Consider the following 22,154-nt stretch of genomic DNA (forward strand, 5'->3'; position numbering starts at 1 on the left):
GCTGCTTGAAGGCATCTTCTCCTCCTCCGATTATCCAAAGCGTAGATTTTCACTGCTGATGGGGATGTATTATTTGATATTTATTGCCTAATTTATTTCTGGACCATTATCTGGAATGTGCAATCACAGGAGCTTGTTTTATGAGTTTTTTAATTTATGAAATACAAGGCAGCTCTTGTTGCTCTGGGAATAGGAATGCACAGAGGGCACCTTTTGGGCTGGGGAAAGAAGCGCCGCTAATTAAAACGCTGCTTTATTGTCACGTTTCTCTCGCTCTGTGCTGCTTCACGTCACCATAGGAGCCCACGAGCAGAGCCTGGTGGGATGCAACTCCTGGAACGTGTCAGCTGAGCACAGCTTTGTTTCCTTTGTGTCCTGGTTTAGCTTCTCCTGACTCCTCCTGTTTACTTTTCGGAGGTCATTGAGGACTTTGCAGCCTTTGGTCTGTAGCAGGGGAAGCAGATGATGCGCTGTCGGCTTTTAACCCGTAACAGTGCCGTTTTTGTTGGTTTTTAAGAGGCTTTGGAAAGGAAAAAAAACTTATCACAAACTTCAGAGGGACCCAAGCGTGCTCAGTGGCTGGGATCGTGCTCGCTTTAATGCGCCCTGTCTTCAAACAGCCTCACGTGGTTTGCGAGGCACAGGTTCTGCGCACTGAAATCTCTTCCTGCTGTGGCTGTCATGAGTTCGGTGGGATGTCAGCTGCCCCGAGTCCCTCTCAGAATGTCCCCATTGTCTTTGCCACCTTTCATTCCCACTCGATCCTCAGATCTGCGTTCAACAGCGGCAAAGCAAATAAACAGGGAAAAATCTGCAGCTGACCGCAGCGCCTTTCCGCCTTTGAGCCGCAGTCCTGTGAGCTGAAAGAGCCTTCAATTCACGTTCCCACTGGCCAAAGGCAGACTTCACACACAAAAAATCCTCCCCCAAGCCATTCATTACTTATACCAGTAGTGCGTTTTGGCCTGTGAGACGCTTTGGCTGTATTAGAGACTTTCAGAACGGTGCGTAGGAATTAAGGACTGTTTAATTACATAGGGAGCAGTGCTGGGTGGTTCCTTTCTGAGGGCTTGAAAGCAGTTATTTCTCTCTTCCAGACCTGAAGGCTGGTTAGACAGCAGTCACCGACAGCACTCAGACTTGCTGAAGTGTGATTAGCAAACAGAATGTGGCAGTGGGGACTCTCATCCCTCTTTGGGCTTTAAGCTCAGGAAGTCGCTGCTTCCTTGCTGCCAGCAGGAGACCAGCTGGAGAAATGGGATCGCTGGCCATGTGGGCTGCTGCAGCCCAAATCCCCACGGGGCTGAAAAGATCCATCTCAGCCTTCGTGGGATGTTGGGTAATTGGCAAGTGCGGGCTTCTGCGGAATGGATGTGTCATGGTTCTTGTAATCGGGGCTGCAGTGTTTCCCAGTTACCCCAGGGAGCTGAAGAGCCAATAGCTGCTCACAGCCAATATTTTCCTGATGTCCAGTTGTTTGGCAAGCCCTCTGTCGCAAGGGGAGGGCTTTGCTTCACAGCATAGGTTGCCAAAAGTGACCTGACTGCCCACATTTCCAGTTTGTAAACGCTTTAAAAGACCAAATTGTTTAAAAGAATACGTTGTTTTCTACAAGTTGTATCGCATCTTTGCTTGGGTTTGAATCCTTTTTCCTTGCGAGGAGCTCAAAAACCATCATCCACAATAGGATGTATGAAACTGTACGTATAAACTGCTCTATGGTTGCATTGACTGCAGGACGAGGTGGCACAGCTATGCCTGAAATGAGGGTCTGGCATTGCACGGGTGCTGTGCCCATTCCCTGCTAACACAGCCCGGCTCCTGGAAGAGAAATGAAATGAAATAAAGCCTCAGTGCTCGTGTACAGCGTGGTGCTGCGCTGCACTTCATGCACATTTAATAGCAGCAATGATATAAAACACAACTCTTATTGGACTTGCTAATTTATTGGCACAGACTACGATGAGATAAAATGTACATAAATATGGATTAAACTCTTTATCACTCTATTAGTCAGCATGATAGCAGCAAGGTTCATTAAATGGAGTTACTCATTTTCAATAACTTGCAGTAATGTACCTTTTTTTTTTTTTTTTGGAGAAATATAGTTCAAATATTCATAAACCCACAGAGTGTGCTGTTTATTAGCCTCCCACTCCTCTCTGCTTTCCTGATGTATGTTTAATTGTCATTGCTTTTCTTCAGAAGTTCTTGGGCTGCTTGGAACGAAGCTGCACCCCGCGTGCTGCGTACATACAGCTGCCCCATGGGAAGGGACGGCAGCACAGTGCTCCCCTTCTTGCATCCTTTGCACCATCTCAGCCACTCAGTGGCTGCTCCGTGGGGCTTGGGTGCATGTCCAGAGAGGGATCCTATGGAGGCTGATCTGCTGATTGCTCCGTAAGTCGCAATATATGACGTGTGCAGTGGGTAGGATGAGATGAGAGCAGCGTTCCCCAAAAGAAGGATGTGTGCATTTCTTCTAAGCTCCCATGGGAGCAGCAGTGTAACCAGCCTGCAAAGAGTACATGGAGATGTGCGCGCTGCTGCTTGTTTAACTCTGCATCAGCTTGGATGTTGGGATGGAAAAAACAGCTGGGAGAGGACGAGTTGGTTCTGTGGGTCTGCTTTGGGGTGGGTGGTGCTTTGCCCGTGGTCAGGGCGCACAGAGCTGAGCAGTGCAGGACGCAGGGGTTGTAGGCTGCTCCTTGGCTTACAGGCTGGCTCGCAGCAGGTGCAGTGAGTCCCACAGATGTTTTTGACCCACGCACCAAAATCGCGCACAGGAAACCCTGACGCTGAACTTCCCTATAGCAAATAGGGGCGAATGAATTGCTGATCTCTGTGGCTAGCCAAGCGTGCACCAGGTGCTGCGTTCTGCTGCACAGACCTCCTGCCATGCTGGCCATTGGAGCTGTGGCTCCAACTGCTGTGAATTTCCCCCAGCTCTCTTATGGAAGCTGGAAGCCAAGCTGTGTTGTGCCCTGTGGTGTCTCCTGTCCCCAGCTGGCTGAGAGCAGAGGCTGTGCCCCTCCCCACCCGCTGGTGGCCCTCCGGCACTCAGCCCAGCACAAGCTTCTAGCTGCATGGTAACCAATTAGCTCTGCTTTTTCCCTTTCCTCTCTCCCCTACTTGCAAATCTGCACTGTTTATAGATGCACAGCTTTTCGGTGGAACCGAAAGAGCCAGAAATGTTTGTTCTGGGAAGCTTTGCTTTCTCTCCTCCCCTTCCCCCCTCCTTCCCCCTTCTTGGCTGCTTTCCCCAGTATTTTTCCAAGGGGTCACATTAAGGGGTATTAAGTTTCAGATCAAACAAGCATGGCAGGATCTTTCGTAACTCCCATGGTCTGCATGGGAGCGCTGTTCTCAAAAAGCAGCTGGGTGTTGCAATGTGTGAGGAATCCAAGGTATCGATCAGGACATGCATAAATGCATATTCCTAATGTGTAGGAAATTGATTTTCCTTTGGTTCCTTCACTTGGCTGAGTTCTCCTTGCAGTCATATTAGACAAGATTGGGGCGAAAATCATGTTTTTTACTTTGGAAAACCTTTGAGCAATAAGACATCCACGTCTCTGCCTCCTCAAAGGGTTTTCCTATTGTTTAAAAAATGTCTGGTTGCATTTGACCCCTGCAAGATGTTTTTCCTTTATTATGTCATCGGGCATTTGTGACTTAATGACTTGGTGAAGATCATCATGACTGAGAGATGTCCCCAGGCAAAGTGAGTCCTTCTATACTCAGTGCTGCGTTGGTGCATCTGGCATCACTTGAGCTCAGCTGTTCTGTGTGCATTGGCAAAAGGAAGGAAATCTAGCCCGGGTCGTGTCATTGAAAGCAGTCCTGGGATAAAAGGAGGTTCTTATTCCATGATGATCCAGGGCTCTGCTGTTTCTTTATTAAAATCTTCCCTATGTTTCCTAAGCTCTTGGAACTGCAGCATCTGATAGTGAGGTTGTCTCAAGGCCAAACGCTTCAGTTACACAGAATAATTAACATTTCTTGAAGCAGATTAACGTGTGGGTGTAACCCTGTGTAGGCAGAACGCACCAGAAGCGAAACTCTCAGCCTGAAAGCACTGACACGACCAAATGCCACCAACCTGGGGCAGCTCTGCATCCTCCCCCTTTGGAACAGATTTGAGAGGAAAAAAAAAGGCAAAAAACCAAAAAAAAGCTTCTGCAGGAAACAGATTCCAAAGGAGAGCAGGCACCAATTGGTGCATCATTGCCCCGTGCCTCAATTACCCACTGTGATGGTGGGACCTGCTGCCAGGGGAGGGGACAGGTCTTGTGTGCATGGAGCAGGGGGGCCTACTTAGGGCTCCTCCTCCATTGGCCCTTTGCATTTGGACGGTCACTTGTTTGAATAGAAGCGTTAATGTTTCACAGCAAATCAACATTGCACAAAGCAGGGAAAGAGAGATGGTGCGTGGAAAGCTCTGCTGCTTGGCGAAGCGTGGGTTTGGTGAGGTGTGTGCTCAGCTCTCCCAGCAGCTCCTGCCTTTCCAACACAGCTCCGTGCACCAGGGCTGCCCTCCTGCTGCCGCTTGCTGCCAGCAAGGCTTCTCCTTTCCATCCCCCACTCATTCAAGTGAATTAAAAAAAAAAAAAAAGAAAACAACAACAAAAAAAAGTCAGCATGTCGGAGTATTTTGTTCCACTCTTTCAAAATGGGCTGCTTGTTTGTCCTTGGAGCGAGTCCAGTTTTTTTTTTTTTTCTTTTTCCTCTAGAAAAGAGATTTCTTCTGCTCTCTCTGTGCTTCCCATGCCCAATCCCATTGGGTGCAGGGTGGTGGGGGCAGAGGATGGTGTCATGGACCCCGAGGCACTGACATGGGACTGACATGGGTGGTTTGACTCCGCTTGCAGTGCTGGCAGGGAGCAGTGTCCTTTGAATTGGCTTGAAAAGCTTCTCTCAGCATCACAGGTGAGGTCAGGGTGATGGAGACATCTGAAAGCCATCTGCGTGGGCTGTGTAATGCTCTGAACTCATCTGCCCTTTGGGAGAGCTGCCTCTGCCCTTCTAGCTCTTGCAAACTGCCAGGGCTTGAGGTGGGTGAGGAAGAGAAGGGAGGCACAGGGGCTGTACAAGTGATGATGCTTTGCTGATGAGGTTAATGAGCCTCAGTTGGTGATGCTGCAGTAAGTTCATTTATGTTCTCAGTCTTAATGGGGTGCATGTAAGTGTGGTATTTTCCTCTTCAGCATCATTTTCATCCTACTAATTACATATTAAAGCATAATTGTGTTAGCAAGGAGGCAGCCCTAATGCACCCTGGGTAAAGCTAATGGTGTGGGCACACTCTGCTATTTGTCAGGGTTCCCTATCCCAAGCCTGTCTTTAGGAATTTCAGGAATTTTTGCTCCAGTGTGGAGCTGGTAAATGTTTGCAGTCATATCTACTAAAGAATAAGGCAGTGTGGGAGAGGCTGGCTTTGGAGACTTCTCCCTGGCTGACAGATGGTGGGGATTTCACAGCCTGTTCCTTAAGTTTTGAAAAAGGTGGTGAATATTTCAGAGGAAGGAGCTTATGTGCAAATGGGCTGGAAGTAAGGCCAGCAATTTTCGTGTTCTCCTGGGACTCGGATGGAGGATCCCTTCCAGTCCCCAGCCAGGGCTTCATCCTGCTGCCTTGCTGCCAGCAAGCAGTGTCAAATATCAGGGGGAAAATGAGAAGCCATCACACCATACGTAGAGCTTCCAGTGTTGGTGTCACCGGTGTGCACTGAGAGCTGAGGATCCCATCTGCAAGCACTGGTTTGGGCAGCAGGATGGGATCTTCTGGGTGCTTGCAGAGCCCAACCAACACAAGGTTGGTGCTGGAGCTCTGGTGTGGGAGAGGAGCTTGCAGAGGCACGGTGTGATGCAGTGGGCTCTGGAGCATCGCTCCCTTCTGTCCCTACAACATTCCTGAGTCTGATGGGTGCAGCCGCTCTGCAGCGGCAAAGAGAAATCCCGTCTTCCAAACCAGTGGACTGTAAAGATTATTGAAAAAAAAAATTGAATATATTTCTCTCATGCGGAAATAGTGCTTTAGTTCCTGTACATAGAGATTTATCAAAAGGACCTCTGTGCTCCAGAAGCAGCGCTGAGATCACAGTTCAGTGCAGATGTGAATTGAACTGAGTCCCACTTCGTAAGAATATGAATAACCATTGTACAGTGGCAGTGTATCTTGAACCCTATGCGTCAGTTCTGCTCTCAGGCTGCTTTTGGAGACGCTAGGTTTTCACAGCAAATTAATTAAGAAGGATAAAAAAAAAAAAAAAAGTAAAAATAAAGCAAACCCAAATTTTCTGGCTCTTGGAAATAACACAAAGTTGGCTACGAGGGCTCTGTGATGTTGGTTGCTGGGGAGCAGCAGCAAATGGAGTCCAGCAGTCCCTGCAGATGTCAGAGATGGATCCGTGTAGGTCTGTTTGGCTTTGTTTCCTTTCTCAACTGGGATGTTTGGTTCCGTTATAAAAGATGCTGGATGGGAAGCTAATTTTAAGCACTTTCAGCTAATGCAGCTGTTGTGGGTGTGCTGATTTTGTAGGCCTTAGCTGACAGCTCCTCCTTGGAGATTTGGTTTCTGGACCAAGAGCTCAATGGGATTAGATGTTTATGGTGTATTAGATCACACACAGAGATTTATTAATCAGTAGGTGATGCTGTGGTAGGGCCTTGAATGGTCTGGAAGGGGAAAAACCCGTTGACCTCGGTGGTGTTTTTGAGGTAAAGAAGAAAGGCAGGTCAGGGTCACCAGCCCATGTTTGATCTAAGCACCAGACTTTATTTAAAAACATACATGCATAGGAAAAGCTGCAGTTGGGAAGGAGAAAAACTTCTGGTTAAAATCCAACCTGCAGGGAGCCTTGCGAAGGGCTCTCACCTCAAGGCTCCACTGTTTGCTCAGCCCGTTTCCTCCATCAGCCAAACCCCAGCACGCTGCCTGCCGCCCGTCCCATCACCTTTGTTCATAACATTGTTCTAATTACTGGAGTGTGAAGAATTGACCCTTCAAATGCCTCTTGGCAAATTCCATTTGCGCATTGATGCTGTTTGTCTCGCCATTAGGGCTGGCTGTAGTGGGGCTGTGGTCTGGGACTTCTCTGCCCTTCCTGGTGGTTGGGAAGGAGGATCAGAGGGGTGATCCCTTCTGTTGGGCTCCTGTTGGGGTGTGTGTTGGCCATGTCCTTTCTCCTACTCCAGGCCAGCAGAAAGCATAGTTCTGGGGGACGTACATATCTCTACCCCACTGTATTGTGCAAGAATTGAAGTCCACTGAGTACACTTGGGCACTAGAGTAATGGCTCTGCCATTGGGGCTGTGGACCCATTGGGTGCAAGGACCCAGGAGCAGCTGGAAATGGGCTGCAGGAGTGAGGTTCTGCAGGAAGCCAAGCTTTTAACCCAAACTGGGATGTCTGCAGGGGCATTCTGATGTATGTATCCTCTGCTTGCTCATGATAGCTGTCCCTTGAGGAAGGGGCTCAGTGCCTTTGTCTGGACCTTTTGGCCCTGGCTCAGAGCGGCAGACTTGCACACATCATTTCTAGAGGACTTTTGGTTTTTAAGTGGGTAGGGAGCTCTTGAGTAATGCTTTGGGCTCTTCCTGCAGTTGTGAGGGGCTAAAAGCTTAAAAATAAAACTGAAAGCTCAGTTAGCAAGTAATTGCAAGGTTCCTTGGCCTAAGGCTTTAAGAAAAATGCCAAGGAGGAGGTTTTCTCCCTAATGTTAGAGAGTGGGCAGCTTTGGACCGGCTCCTGACTCCTTCAGCACTTACGGTAGGTCTGTGCAGCTGCTGTGAAATTACAGGTTGCTGCTGTTTGGGTTTCCGTCATCCCCAAGAGTGCCTTGGCAACACAGGAGCCCAGGCCAGCAAGTCCTGGAGAGGAGAGCTAGGATTGATTGCAGAGGTTGTCCTCCCCTGGACCCCATGTGGGGCTGCAGCCAGTTTCTGGTATATAAGGAAGTCTAATTGCCCATTATGGGAGTGCTTGATGCACACACCGACCCTTTGTAATGTGCCTCTTCTTGGTCAATGACTCAGGGAAGAGCAGTTATCCTTCAGAGGAGCAGCAGAGCCTGAACCTTCACTTCATTACCATGCTGTTGTGTCAGCTGCTCTGTTTTAGCCCTGAAAGGGGAAGAACTAGAAAAAAACACGGGAAGGTTGTGAAGTCCCGCCTCTGGCTAAGCAAAGGAGAATGGTTTGTGGCTGGAGATGCTCAGCGTAGGCTTCAGCAGTTGGCCTAAATGATCTCAGTCACCTTTTCAACCTTGACAGCCCTATGGTTCTTGCTTTCACTGTGGCAGAGCCCAGCACAAGAGAAAAGCAGTGCTGGGAGCCCTGGGAGAAGAAAGTGGCACTGATGGAAAAAGCTGTTGGGCTGCGTGAGGTGGAAACCTCCCCAGCACCGTCTGCAGCGGGCACTTTGCTGGCACCTCGTGCTTACAGGGGTGTTTCTGAAGCTGTGTAGAACCCACGTTTAATTTCAGCTCCTCCCAGACACTTCTCCAGCTCTGTCTTTGCCACAAATTGGTTTGTAAAGAGGCAGCGATCGATTGACATGAAGTGGGCACAGGTTCTTGTTGGTGAAGCTGTGGGGAGGACAAGTAGATCTGTAGATGTCAGTGGTTTTGCTCAGGTCTATTTCTAGCTGTGTTAAATGCATTTTTTCTTACCCTGTTTTCTTAACATAAGCAAGTAAATGCCAAAACATGGTACACTAAGGGAAAAATGAGGCACGGCTATCAATCTGAGCGACCCTGCTCAAAGGAAGGTTGGGTGAGAGACATGACTGGTGGTGCCCATTGGGGGTAGCAGTGCAATTGGACCTCAGGTTTACCTGTGTGTTTAGTAAAGCTGGTCAGAGGAATGATCAGAGATGCAAGATTTGTACAGGGAAGGTTTTCCTTCCTGTATGTTTGCCTTCTGGGTGATGCAGCAGGTGTGAAATGGGAGGAGGGTATTTGCATGAGTGTGGAAGCCTATCCAAGTGATGGCAGGAGGAAGGGGCAATGCAGAAATCGTGGCTGGAACCAAGCTAATGAGGGCTTATCTTGGAGATTAACTGAACTCTTCTCATTGTTTTGCTTTTCCTGCCATGAAAGTGAGTGCCCTGAACAGAATTACTCCACGGCTCTGTTCCATCTGGGGGAGATTCAATAATTATGATAAACCCATTTAAATTCCCCTTTGTGTTTTGGAGAAACAGTAACGATTCCCCTGGTGCCAAGCCTTCTTTTGCTTTGTTAATACCTGGTTTTTGAGAGTTTCCTTTTTCCTTCCCTTGCTCAGGGCTGTGGTTTCGGGAAGCTCTTAAAGAGATTTAGGGAGTGCACACGCTGTGTGCCATCAACAGGGGCTGCACATCAAAGTGAAGCACACGAATAAATATTATCCCGACTCGAGGCTACTATTTATTCTTTCTCTTCCAAAACAAAACAAATTCATACGTGCCTTCCCGAGGCTTGGAATTAATAGTTTGCTGTTTACCAGCCTGGCAATGTCAGCACTTCAGTATTTGCTCTGCTTGGCTCGGTAGATTTAGGTTTGGACAGCCCATCTTTGTAGGTAGAAGGTGATGAGTGCTGTGTTCTCTGATATTCAGTGCTGATGGTGCTGTCTGGTGCCAGGCATCAGCCCCACCAGCCTTTGGGGCTGCCTTGTGTGGGCTGCAGCCGGGGGCACTGCCTTAGTTCCACGCAGGAGGAACTGCTTTGCATAGAGAATAATCAAATAAAATTATGCCATCCAATGTTTTATGTATGAGGCAGCATGGGCTGTCAATAAGCTTCTATGTTTTTTAATGCGAACTCTCTCTGTGTTTCTGCTGGTGGCTGATGACACCAATTAATTTTATTGTTTGGAAATAATCTTCTGTGGTGCGTGATTTGCACAGCCTTAGCCTTACGCTTTCTAATGATTTCTCTATTAATTTCACCGCTGCCAATAAGCTGAAGATGCCTTTCAAGTGGAAAGGGAAACATGACCTAATACCACGGATAAAAGATTAGCAAGAGCAAATTAAATCTCGGTTAGTTGTGTTAGGAGCCTGGCTGATGAAAGCAGAAGATCTACTGAAGCGTGGCGGTGCGTGGAGAACCATGAGCCTTTGGGATGGAGGGTTTGGGGGTTGTTCCTTTGGAGCCCACTCACAGCCTGTTGCAATGGAAAGTGGGAGTGCAGTGAGAGGGCAGCATGCAGTGCACTGAGTGGGGGGTTCCTGGCTGGGACATGGGGACGGGTGGCAAAGAAGAGGCACAAAAATGCCTCTTGGTGATGATGTGTTGTATGTGGGTGCATAGGAGTGCGGAGGTGTAGTTTTGTTTTTTTTTCCAGAGCTTCATAATCGATGCAGGAAGTGTTTTCATCCCTTATTATTCCAGTGTGCTGTTCCTTGGGTGATAAAAGTTTGGCCCCTATAGCTCTCTGAGTTCAGTGGGGGTGGTGGTGATGGGCTGATGGTTGGACTTGATGATCATAGGGTTCTTTTCCAACCTCAGTGAATCTGTGCTTTGTATCAAATCATCAGCTAAAAAAAAAAAAAAAATCCATTAAATACTGTTTGAGGGCTGAGTGGGAAGGCTTTGGGCATATCCTGGAACGGGCTGCCCAGTGAGGTGGTGGAGTCACCGTCCCTGGAGTTGTTAGAGAAGGAATTAGATGTACTGAGGGATGCAGTTCAGTGGGGAAACATTGGTAGTGGGTGGATGGTTGGATTGGATGATCTTGGAGGTCTTGGAAACAACCTTGGTGATTCCGTGATTCTAAATGAAGCAAGAAGGGGGAAAAAATCAATGCAGGTTGTCACCAAAATATTTATGTGAGGGCTTCTATAAATATACAAATGTAAGCATACAGATATTTACTGCTGTAGTGTTTTGGTTGCTGTGATTGCCATGGAGCAGTGTGGGCACTGCACTGAAATGCGTGGCAGAAGAGTGACTCACTGAGGAGATGGGCTGAAGGACGGCGCTCTGAAATGCTTGATGTTCCCTTGGATGCAGCTGGGAATGGGTGCCTTAGTGGTCTCTGTAACGGTGATAACATGCTTACAGCTGGATCAAAGCCTGAGCAGGAGCTTTATCTGCTGCCCTTGGATTTCTTTGCATTGGGCTGAGGCTCACGGAGCGGAGTTGAACCCTCCTGTAGGGCAGGTACAACCTGGCCACGTCTCTGACTTCACAGAGCAGCCACCAGATCTCCAAGCCTGCTATTTTCTGAGCTTAAACAGCAATTAAAAAAAAGTGAAACTTCAGGTATTTTTCCTTCGCTCTTCCAAAGAAAGCAAAACCTTGTAGAGGAACGGTTGTCAGGAAAAGCAAGAAGCAAATGAGCAAAGAAGAAAAAAAATGCTTGCAAAGCCCCCAGGGCCGAGTGCTTGGGTTGCACCTTGGGTAAATAACTGTGCAGTACCACCGTGATGCTTCCCTCCTGGATGCTTCCTTCCCTTTCTCACTCTCGTTGGCTCTAATCTTCCAGTATTATAAGAAGTGACGAGTAATGGAGCTCTTGGCCTTTTTAAATATGTATGAACTTCTCAGGGAACGCTGGAGAAATGAGGAGCGACGGAGACGGATAGCAGATGTGCGGCGGTCTCACCACCGTGTCACTTACAGGGCTTTTTTTTTTTTCTGGTGTCCTAAGTCATTATTCATAGGCAGAGCATCACGTATCCATGCTTTTCATGTACGGATGATGATGATTTTAAAAAAGAAGGCTGTATCTGGGGCGCAGCTGCGATTCTGTCACAGAAAGCTGATGCTGCAGTTCCACTTGCCCTGCCTTTTGGCTTGTTGGGTCTTTGCTGCTGCTTTGCTTTTTTTCCTCTTGCTGGAGTCACTCAGAGTGGGAGCTCAGGCACCACGGTGTCACGGTGGTTTTAGTGACAGATTTCTTCTTGTTGTGATGGTTATTTAAAAACGTGGCTCCTGCTGGCAGGGCACCAGCCCCAGCTTGGCCATGGGCAGAGAAGCTGAGCTCATGTGTCTGTCCCAGAACATCCCAGCTCCTCTGGGAGGGCTCAGCCTGACTCCCCAGGAGATACGTATCAGCATAGCACATCTACAGCAGCTTACATTTGTCACCATAATGCATACAGCAGCACTGATTTAATTCTTACCGGGGAAGCAAAGCTGGCAAGGAGAGGAGCTCGGGGAAAGAGGAGGACAGGCAGTGACACAGTGAGATTCGCTCGCAGGGTGAATGCTCATGTCCCAGAGTGTAATAGTGAGAGACGTGCCCAGGTTGTATGCGATGCTGCTGCTGCCCATTTATGCAGTAGTGGTGTTTAATAGGGTTGGCTTTTAGGCACGTGTTGGCTTTGCTTTTCCTCCCTGCGATCTCACGCTGTGCTGAACCCACAGAGGTGGCTGGCCCGCAGTGCAGCTCTGGGGGCTGTGATTTTCCAGAAGCACCTGGGAAGGGGAGATGCCATCTAAAGAGAATTACTGCATTGCCTATCAACTGAAAACAAAAGTCTTTTGTGCTGTCAATCATTAGGAGGCTTTCTCTTGTCAATCCGGGGGAAAATGTCTCATTTTTCCTTCTGCCAGGCTTCGCAGGGTTTCTCCCCCATTCAAACAAACCAGCGCTGGGGCCAGCTGCTGACTTTATCTAAAAGCAAAACAAAACAAAAATTGGAATATTTTATCAGGTTTTAGAACTGAGAGAAAGAAGCAATGCGAGGCAGCAGGTGTCCTGTGTTGTGGCTGAGCCCAGGTGACACGTCATGCTATCAAGCAGGGCAGCAGGGAGAAGTTTCCTTTCTCCCCCCCCATGCTTGTGCTAGCATGTTCTGTGCATGCTGCAGGAATGTGTTCTGTTGACAATAGTGAAAGAAGCTTGCTGTTTCTGCTCCCATTCCCTTTTGCAAGACAACTTGCCTTCCTGCACTGCTCCTCTGTGCTCCCCATGTGTGCTGGGGATGGGAGCAGAGCTGGGCATGAGGTTTGGGCTCTGGGACACACGAGCTGCCCCTCTGTGCTGCCCTTGGGAGCCCTGAAGCCTTTGCAGAATTGGGCTGTGCTCCCCCAGTTTCACCAAAATGATTGTGTTTGCAGTCTCCACGTGGCTGTGGCACACACCAGTGCCTGTGGGTGCCTGTTGGCCATCTGCTGCTTTCTCACTGGGCAAACACGAGCTCTGATGGCTTTTTCCTGTAAACAGCTCTCTCCTGGGGCACTGTGCAGTATCAGGAACTGGTATCATTGTTCTCAAGAGCCGCATGTTTCCCTTTGCAGTAAGCTAAATATATGAAACTGCTAAATATATACGGCTGTCAGATGGAGATTCCATTTGTCTCTTGGCCCTGCTTGCAGTGTGACACCCAAATGCTGCTCTCGTTCTGTGCCAGGGGTTTCATGGTGTGCTGCAGTTACGTGACTTCGGTGCCTTTGGTCCACAGTCCTTTGCCAAGCCATGGTGCAACACTTGGCTGATACAGACATCTGCTTGCAGCAGGGAAGCCTGGATTCTCTCTGCTCAGTTTTTGATTGCGTGCCTTTTGCATTTCCACTGCCCAGCACTGCTTCCACTGCTCTGCCCCAGCGTGTTGCCAAGTAATGTGAGCGACTGTGGGCTACCCCATCCCATGGGATGCAATATGAGATAACAGAGCTCGTGACTCACGCAGCCAGGGCTGCTCTTTTTGTCCTTGGGGAAACCACAGCATGCTGATGCTGCTCTGCATCCGGAGACGATGCTCGTTCTCTGCTCCATTTGCTTTTGCTACCTGATGGTTCTCCAGGGTTTTACATCAGCGATGTCTGTTTTGCCCCTCTTCTGTTATTTAAAAAGCTATTTTCAGAGCATGGAGTCTTGGAGCAGCCTGGGCTGCCTCTTGGATGTGCAGTGTCTCTGGATCAGAGCCCAGCGCTGGCGACAACCTGCCACCTGCACTGTGCATCTCTGCTGTAGGAAACGCAGCCGACTCCCAGAGAACCTCCTGACCCCCATCAATTCTTTACTCCTCAGTGGTTTGTGAACTTCAGAGCCCAGGCGGGGCTGCAGTGAGCAGCTAGTGGATGATGAACCCTCCGAAATCCCCCAAACCCTCCTTTGCAGCCGCCTCATCCCAACCCATGTGCAAGCGCCGTGACTGCCTGGTGACAAGGACAAATGAGACCTGGCTTTTCCTTTCATTTCTCTGAACGCAGAAAGCGTCTTATCCAGGCTTTTCTTAAGAGAAGACAAATACGAGCAACTCCATTTTCTTTGTGTCAGTCTCTTTTTGCTTCTTTTCCCTCTGAACCATAACAAAAGCGCTGGCACACCGTGGCCGGTAATCAGCTTAGCTCCTATTTTGTGCAGAACTCACTTCTGGAAGCGTGTTGTCAAAGGCTCTGGGGCCACAAGCAGGAGAATGCCTTCAAGGTTGAATTTGCATTTCTGCTAAATAAATACAAGCTACTTCCCTGTGCTAAGAGATATTGCTTGTTGGAACACGGCTCTGTAATAGGGCAGGAGGAAGTTTGGATGGTTTGAGTACAGAGACTTCATCCATAGCCCTGGGGAGTGAGGGGGCTTCTTGTTCCCGATCAGGTTGGGCTGTGATCTTCTGTGAAGTTGTGTGAGTCTCACCTGGGTACCACTTTCATCACTAATTGCTCCTTTATGTTGCTTTATTCAAATCATGTATCCCTGTTTGCTTTGAGCGTAAGGACATCCAGCAGTTAGCGAGCCATTGATCGCTGTCAGCACAAACCCTTAGTGTTGGTTTGTACTCTTTTGTAATAATAATAGTAATAAATCACGTTGCATCTCTCCTCTTTCATCTTCAAATATCCTGAAGCTTTTTGCGAGTGATCATAAAGGCAGCATTCTGCCCAGGAAACCTAGAAGGCAGGGGCTGCTCCTGTCCTGTTTATTGATGCTCCGGAGCACCAGGAGATGCTCTGTGAAACACGGGAACTCCCTCAGGTTTGATGAACAAAGGATTTTGCCTCTCCCCATGGAGTTGAGGCATCAAAACAAGACCAGATGGCATTTGAAGCGCCTCACTCTGACAGCCAGGTTTGCTTAAGCCCTGATGAAAACACAGGAGGTCAGACTTGAGGAGCACGTGCTCCTCCTGGATTTGTTTCAAGCTCTTCTGAGGTCTCCTCTCTCTTTCAGTACAAAAACTGGGACCTTGACCGTGTCCACCTCCAGCCTCTTTTGCACCGTGGGTGGCTGGGTCCCCACGGCCCTGCTCCAAATGTCAACTTTTGGGAGGATTTTATTTCCTGTGAAAGTGTTTCTCACATATCCTTGTTTAATGTGAGCTAGCAGAGGGTGCCAGCTCTGTTGGAGACACTTCTCAAGTGCTGACTGAAATGTCACCATTCCTCCCGCGCATCGCCAACACCTTCGTGCCTTTGTGCTCAGGAGAAGGGCTGTCAGAATCCAGCCCAGGGGCAGGGAGCCCCATGGAAAGGCAAGTTGATGCTTCTGGCGCTGCTGCACAGCACAGCAGTGCTGTCACATCAGAGTGAGCTGCAAATCTCAGTTCTGAGGTGACCGTGCTTCTGTTGATGGAAAGGACACAGCATGCAGAAAATGCAACCCAGCCCTTCCCCAGCGCTTTCCCCAGTGCTGTTCCTGGTTAATGTACTGAAAAAGGGTATTTCTTTACAGCCTTTCGCCTTCCCGCTCATCTGTAAGGAGCTCTGGTGTCACCACGTCTGATTCTGCTCCAGCTGGATGAGCTGGGTTGTGAGATGCACTCACCACTTGCGTACCTCAAGGCAGGGCATTGCTCACATAGGGAATCACAGAATCATTAAGGTTGGAAAAGACCACTAAGGTCATCAAATCCAACCATCAACCCACCCCTGCTGACCGCATCCCTCAGTGCCACATCTGCCCTTTTCTTGGAGGAGATCTCCAAAGCAAAGCAGGGCTTGCGCAGCTGCACTCATCCAGGTCTTGCAGGGCGGAAAGTGAAAACAAAAATGAGGGAAACAGTTGTCCTACAGGAAGTTACAGCTCTCAGTTTGGTAACTGACCCCGTGATGGCACTGTGAGTGATTGGCTGCACTGGGGGATTGTGCGGCTTTCTGCAGCTGCCTTTTCTTTCCATCTTATGGCCCTTCCTAGCACCAGGCTGGCACTCATCCCCTCCTGCTTTCTGGCAGATCGCTGCCCTCAATCACCTGCAGGCTCATTACCCGCATTGGGAAGTCGCTGCGTGCGCCGCGTGGCTCCAGCAAGCATTTCCCTCCCGGGGAGCAGTCACTAATGAGGAGAGGACCGTGCATCCTCCATGCTGTCTGCAGGAGGGACGTAAAGCAAACAGACAGAAAATCAGTGCCTCTCTCAGATCCCTGGCCTCCTCCACCTTGTCATGTGGGTTTCAGGAATCGTTTTAATCTGTGGCAGGGACTGCCTGACGGTATTAGGATTTTTCAGTGACTGTCATTTTCTTTGTTACTTTCAGGCTGGTTGTTTCAAAACTCATTACCCTTGGCGTTTATTTACTGGGGCTGGAAGCAGCCGGCACCGTGGACTCAAAATGGAAATTGATTTATGGGGACGGTGTGTGATCTAGAAAATGTCAATTTTGTTTTCCTCTTGAGTCTCTAAATTAGTTTTGATTCCAATGAGGTTTTATACCATACTTATAAATCAGCGCCGAAGTGTGTGAGCAGGAAGATTGAAGTGGTTGAGCAGTGGATCAGGATCGTGGTGTTGGTGTTGCAGCTGTGTTGCAGCATTCCTCTCCCACGTAAGGATGCATTGGGTGAGCAGCAGTGGTTCGTGGCTGTGATGTGCACCCAGGGAGGAGGCTGCAGAAATATCATCCATGTGCAAATGAAGAAGTGAATCCTAAGGTATCCCAAGTGGGGAGGGACCCGTGAAGATCACCCAGGCCAAATCCTGGCTCAATGCAGGGATAGGTCAGTGCTGTTAAGGGGTAAGGCTCTGTGTTTTCAGAAATGGTTTGCAATCTAGAGAAACAGCCCCCATGCTGAGGTTTTTGGGAGTATTGCAGTCTCAGCACCTCTGAGACCAGTAGGTCTCTACCAGGACTTGCCTCAGGCTGCGAAACCACTGACATCTTGTGAAATTTGGGGTTGTTTGGGCTTGCGTGCTGGCATTCACAACCTGTGAGCTCCTACTGTGTGCAGGTGCTCCCTGAGCACAATCTGGGGCAGCTGATGTGCAAAGGTGCTTGAGGGAGGATTGGAAATGCAGAAATCCACCTTTGATCTGGAGCTTTCAAGCGTTGGGATTTGACACGCTGCAGAGTTAGAAATCTGTGTGGGCAAAAGTTGTGTAATCTCCTCACTGCTTTCTTGCTGAGAACTGCTAGAAAAGCCATCAGAGAGTTGGAAAGGACCTTTAAAGGCCAACTGTTGCCACCCCTCATGTTGAGCAGGGACACCCACAGCTCCATCAGGTGCTCGCAGTTCCCTCCCCTTTCTGCACAAGGTGTGGAGTTGGGTGCTGTGGGGAACACGCAGCAGGAGGTCGGTGTGCTGGGCTGGGCACGGCACAGTGGTGGTGAGCTGCTGGGTGAGCACCATCCTCAGGACCACGCAGCATCCAAGCGGGAGCTGCTGAGCACACGGCAGTCAAGATGTTGGCTTTGAGCTCAGTGAAATGTAGGCAAATGAATGCATTTTCTGCCACTGGGCAGGAGCCTCTACCTGCCGGGCACGCTGCAGCACGTTGCTGCTGGGATAAGCTTGGTTCAAGCTCAGTCGAGTACGATATCATTTGTACACATCGTCATTTTGAATCTCTGCCGCTGTCTTTAGCTTCTGCTGCTTTGCAGTCCATCTCTTCCCTCTGAGCCGCCTTGACAGCTTTCCTTGCACACACGATTGATTTGTCGCACACTTGTGCGACTCTCCGCTTTTTATTTGCTCCAGCTTTGTGCCTTAATTGAAATGAAGGAGATAATACAGAGGCATGCAGAGGATCTGCTGTGCTGACCTCAGATCCCTGTCCCGAAAACTTCCCATGTCCCGCATCTGAATGAAGCATCTCCTTCTGCTGGCACCTCCCAGCCCCTGCTTGGCTGTGAAAATCTCATTCCAGACAAGATGCATTAACACTGTGTTTATGGGGTTACTGCTGTAATCCCCAGAATTCACGCTGTGCTGCTTTGCTGTAAAGCATCTGTACGTGTCAGAACACCTTGCAAAGAAGGGAAAAAACAATTTTCCTTTCTCCTTAATAAGCAGAAAAACAATGAGCCCCGTATTGCAGCTCTTTCTATGAGTGTTCTTGGGGAAACAGAGTGCAGTATTTGGGGCAAGAATTAGGGTGCTTGGCTGAACATTTGCCCAGCTTTGAGGTCTCCAGGTTTTTACCAGTGTGATTTCGCAGCATTGGACATGCGGTGTCTGTTGGCCCAGGCACATTTGGAGGCAGCTTCAAGTAGGGAACTTTCAGGAGCTGCATGATAGATGTCCTCGGGTTGTGGCAGAAGCAAGCTGGCTGCTAGCAGGCTGGGATCCTCATTCAACCACATCACAGCAAATTGATCCCCAGGCAATTGGTTCCCAGGGGTCCCATGGCACTCAGAGCTCTGGGATGCGTGCTGCAGGGCTGGAACAACTGGTGGTGTCAATATGAGCTGGGCTGCTCTGAGTGCACTGGAAAATTATTGAAGTCAACATGAAGTCTTGTAGCAGGTGACAAAGTGATCTCAACTTCATTGGTGGTTTTTTTTTTCCATTTGTGACTGGTATCACAAAGCTGCTACCCTTAGCCCAGTAGGAAGCCAAGGGGGGGTTATTGGTGGGGAGACTTTTAGGTGGTCAGGAAGAAAGGAGTTTTGTGTATGTGTGGTATGCTTGCTTTGCTTTGGGTTTATTAAGCAAATGGTGATGAGTTTTTTTTCCCTTTAATTGGGGAGATGTAAGCTTAGAGCAAATTTGAAACAGATGGAGTTGGTGACATCACCCTTTGTTTTACTCCTATTAGTGCAGATTACCTACTTTTTGCTAAGTCCTGAATTCAGGCTTAAGCTCCCACATCTCCTGCCCTTTCCATTCCTTTCTGTCTGCCTATTTTGCTCCTCCATCACAGCTCCCTCTCCAGATTTAGTTGTGGTGCCTGCCTTAAGAATCACAAAACCATGAAGGTTGGAAAAGCCCCCTAAGATTCCCCCCCTTCCAACCTACTGTGTCCCTCAGTGCCACATCTCCAGGGACGATGCCCCCCTCCCTCCCTGGGCAGCCTTTGTCCGTGCCTCACCACTCTTTACGTGCTCCTTCCAGCCCAGATCCCTTAAAGCTTTCACCTTTCCTTGCCTGTTCCAGCTTCATCTGTTGGCTGCTTCCCTTGTGCTTAGCCCTGCTTTGCTACTTCATGTTCCTGTGCAATCATTTGCACTAGCGTTCCGGGCAGGGCGTTCGATGACCCGTGAAAAAAACACCATGCATCTAAAGGAGCAGCAGCAGCTTGAGCCTCCTGCCCAGCCCCAGGACCAGCAGCTGCCCTTTGGGTGCAGCCATGGGGCTGCAGGGGGGGCACGGGCAGCACGGTGCTTTCCCTGGTGCAGGGCAGGGCGTGCTGCCTGGCAGGGAGCTCCAGCAGGAACCCACTGCAGTTTGCTGGCAGCACATGAAAAGCCCCATCCACAGGATGTGTTTGTGCGTGTTCTGCTGGGGAGAGCAAAGGGAGGGCCGAGAATGGAAAGGAAGGGAGCTGAGTTACGCTCTGCGGTGTCGAGTTTGTTTCCAACAAGTTTTCTTTTGTTTTCCCAAAAGGGTTAAAACTCTTTTTATTTCCCCTTTCTCCAGCAGCGCCCTTGGAGATATCTCCAACAATAACATCACTGCCGTCCTGCTTGTGGTGCTGTGCTCATGTGGATGGGATGGATTGCTGAAAGCAAGGGCTCTTTTACCCCGAGCACCTGGTGGGGCAATGAATTAATGTGTTTTCCTGGTGGGAGCAGGAGAAAGAGCTTTACCAGGCTGTGTCACAGCTGCTTCCATTTCCCTGTGCTGGTACAGGCAGCCAGCTCCTGCTCAGCGCCACTGTCCTGCGAGCTCCAAGCATACTGAATGTTGCTTAAAAACACAGCCCTGTACAACTCCCTTTTCCTTTTGCAGTGTAGCTCCGTGCCTTTATACCTGCTGTTTAATGCCCAGGCATGTAAATACAGCTTGGTTTGTCTTGGCTGCTCTAGGGATAGCTTGGCTTCATCCTCGCCTTGGGGCTTCCAGCACGGTGTGTGCAGAGCGAGGCCAGGCACAGTGCTGGGGCTTTTCTCTCGGCCAAACAACTCAGGCATCTTTGGGCCTCCCTTTCTCCATTTGGAAAACAGCACTGGCAGTTTTCAGTCCTTTTGTGGAGATGAATTAACACGGAGTGACACTGGATTTGCTCCTGAGCACTGGCGCTGCTGTAAGAGCACCTCTGCTCCCCCAGAACTTCTGAGCTGGGCTCATCTCTGGGTAAAAGCGTCCTCGTGTTCCCCCAGCATCTGGAATTGGGGCTGGAGGAGCCAAGCATCGACCTTGCAGCACTGATTGCTGTTTTTCACAGCTCTCCAGTAGCAGTGCTCAGGTCAGCACGCTGTTGGCTCTTTGCTCCCATCTCCCAGGCTGAGGGTGGAAGACAGAGGCTGGGATTGTGCCGGGGCTGCTCTTGAGATAGGTAAAATCCTCTCATCTGTCTCATTTAGATCTTATCACCCGTGTTTGGTGCAGGCAGTCCTTTCCTGCAGCTCTGCTTTCATCCTTAGGCAGTGACTAAGAAAAGACAATTTATTCCTCTGTTTAAATTTATGTAAAGTGTAAACCATTGTGTCCTGAGATGTTTATAAAGCACAGAGGCATTTCCTCTTCTCATTTCTCATTTTTAATCAGAGCTTTTTGCTTACTCACCAAGAGCAAAGCCATCATTTCTTTTCCTTTTTTCCCCTGCTTAAATGAAATGGCCCTGGTGCAGGAACTGAAAAGCAACCAATTGCACTGACAGCGTTTCCTGGTTCCCTGCATGGCCACTGGTGGAGATGATCATCTGCATCCTCGTGGTGCAAAGCACTGAGGCAGCCCCAGCAAAGTGTGTGTGGGGGGGGAAGGGCAGCAGCACTTCTCCTGCCCTGCTGTGGCCCTGGGTGCTGCCCTGGTGGTGAAGGATGAGGCCATGCTGGGATGGAAGAGCCCTGCCCACATCTGGCCAGATGTGTCCAGAGGACTTTTGATGCTGCTGCTTGTCCCCAGCCAGCAATGAGCAAGGGACAGCCCTTGGCTTTTGGGATGCGTGTGGGCAACCCACTCCTGCAGTTGGGACAGATCCTCAGTTTGGTGTATTCTTACTCTGCTTCCCTTTACGAACTCTTCATGATGAAATCTGGGTAGGATTTCCTCGTGTGGCAGTTGTGAATAAGAGCGTTTTCCATCTCTTCATGCGCTGCAAAAGGATGAGAAAGTGTGTCTAATAATAGCTGTGCGAGGAAGGCTGTACACAATAAAGACATTATGAAAAATATTACACTCATTCATATTGATTTTTGCTTTGTTTGCTCGCTGCCTGCTTTATTACCCTGGCAGAGCCATGAGCAATGTCATCTCAGGCTCGGCTAATGAGCAAACATCAGCTGTCAGCAGGCTGGCTTGAAAATTCACTTCCGCAGTTGTGTTACAAAGAAGAGTTAGAAATGTTTGTCCAGAGCTGGGAGTTCTCCTGTACAACCTGTCTGGCATGGAGGAACACCAGGAGGAGAGGGAACTGTTTTGGTTTCTGCTCTGGGTGTGCAGAGCTGCTCCGTGGGGACATCCTGGGCACCAGGGCTGTGTGAAGATAGGATGGCCGACCCCTCAGCTGGTATTAAACAGTCCCTCCCCAGGTTTTTGCAGGTTGTCTTTATTCAGTGACCCTTTTAAGCAGTGCTCTCTCCCCCCCACCCCCAGAAAGGGCTTAAGAGCTTGTTTGCAAGCGCTTCATGCGTTTCAAACTGATCCCAGTTCCCAGTAGCAAGGGCAGGAGTTAGCCCTGGGGTGTCTGGTGGGAAGAGATTTGGGCTGTCACAGGGACTGATGTGTGTGTTTTTTGAGCAGCATTAATTAATTAGAGTTTTGCAGTCCCCTGTCCATGCTGAGCGGCGGTTCCCTTCATTAGCACCCAGGTAAATGCTGCCTGCAGACAGCAGCCTGCTCCCCAAACCTTCCTGTCTCCTTGCAGGAGAGCACGTTCTCAGCTGGGACTAGATTTACAGTG

At 49.3% G+C, this 22,154-nt stretch overlaps 1 protein-coding gene across 3 annotated transcripts in view; it reads left to right on the plus strand.

Annotated features, from left to right (window-relative positions):
* The window catches only part of VAV2 (vav guanine nucleotide exchange factor 2), a 99,673-nt gene that overhangs the window by 23,535 nt on the left and 53,984 nt on the right, over window positions 1-22,154 (plus strand). The gene's annotated exons all lie outside the window — the stretch shown is intronic.

The sequence above is a fragment of the Lagopus leucura genome, unplaced genomic scaffold (assembly GCF_019238085.1).
Source record: "Lagopus leucura isolate 7727_CA_CO unplaced genomic scaffold, USGS_WTPT01 Super-Scaffold_100022, whole genome shotgun sequence".
NCBI lineage: Eukaryota > Metazoa > Chordata > Aves > Galliformes > Phasianidae > Lagopus > Lagopus leucura.